The following is a 1499-nucleotide window of genomic DNA, read 5'->3' as shown; positions in this document are numbered from 1 at the left end:
CCTAACCAGAGCCAGTCCCAATAATATTAGACCCAAGGCTTCACATGCTTGCATCCCTGTACGCCAGTGGCATCTTTGACAGGTTGAAAATGAAGAGAAACACTTGTTAAGGTAAAAGTATGCCCATCTCTTCTCAGCGTATTTGTAGATGAAGTTCATTCTCCAATCCATCTGTGCAACATTTAAGTAAGCCATTTCCCAGATTATGTAGCCTATACTTCAAAAATGTGCAGAATATGTTTTTTCTGGATTTCACACATTGTATCATTTCTTGTTTTTCTTCAAACAAAACAGTTATGGCTTAATTGTTTGCGATTAGTTTGGCATCACCTGCATTTAGATGTTTTAACAGTTCATCGCTTGAGTACCTCGCTTGGGCGAACAAGTAGATAAACAGCTATATTGCACTTAATATTAATAAGCAAATAAGCATTTACACACAGTAGAACAGATTGACTGAGTAACATTCTCATAGACTTTTTTAATATGTATTTCTTTTAAATAATACAATATTAAGCGCACAAAACTAATAATGGAAATTTGGCACATTTTAAAATAATTTTAGTCTTCTCTGGTCTATTTGGTAAAAGCACATTTATTTCAAATTACCCGAGACCGGGGCAACTAAAATTAGACCTGACCCGTGTCCGATGCTCTCGTCAAAGTTTTGGACTCAAACCCTCGGAGTGTCGGGTCGCACCTCGGGTTTTCCAGTCAATGTGGACCCGTGAAGACCTCTAATGTGCAAGCACTGATGAAGTTCATATTTCATGAATAACCACTTGAATTTTCCTGATGGAAAACTATTATATGGATTGTCAGATGTTTTCAGAACTATCAGATTGATGTAGTGCAAGTCATATCATTTCATGGTACTTTTTTAATCCTTGTAGTGATCCTCTATGTGAGATATGGTAACTAGATGCTTTCATTGTATGGAAAAGAGCCTGGACATTCTGCGAAAACTTCCATTTTTCTTTTCCCATGGAAGAAAGTTAGTCATGCAGGTTTAAGTTTTTGGGTCCACTTTTAGCTCCAACCTGAGTCGCCTGTGCTTGTTATTGTCCACTGACTGATATACTGATGGGAAAAACTAAAAGTATTCACTGTTCTATCAGAAATGGTATAAGAAGTAAGGATCTTGTAATTCACAAAGCAAGTAACAATTATTTTCAGTTATCAAATTTCTTTCCTGTTGAGTTCAATTCCATTAGTGGAATGATGTTACAAGTTATATTCTGAGGAATACGAGCAGGAGAGGCAATAAACTACAGTTTTTATGCATTGAGAGCAGTCTGGCAGGTGACGTTCATCTTTTGCAGACATGACTTATGAGGAAAAGTCTTTCCTGAAAAACATCACAGAGATGAGGCATTTATTTGCTTTTAGTTGGTAAACCGTGTTGGTAAAGTGTTGATCATAGCTTTGTTCAGTCGTAGAGCTCTAGTTTTGTTGTTCTGTGCTTTGTATGGATGGGCTGGTCGCATTTAATTTCCAGA

This window comes from Siphateles boraxobius, unplaced genomic scaffold, assembly GCF_051911475.1.
Source record: "Siphateles boraxobius isolate OS27281-9 unplaced genomic scaffold, OSU_SipBor_1 15, whole genome shotgun sequence".
Taxonomy (NCBI): Eukaryota; Metazoa; Chordata; class Actinopteri; order Cypriniformes; family Leuciscidae; genus Siphateles; species Siphateles boraxobius.
Note: the sequence above shows the minus strand (reverse complement) of the source record.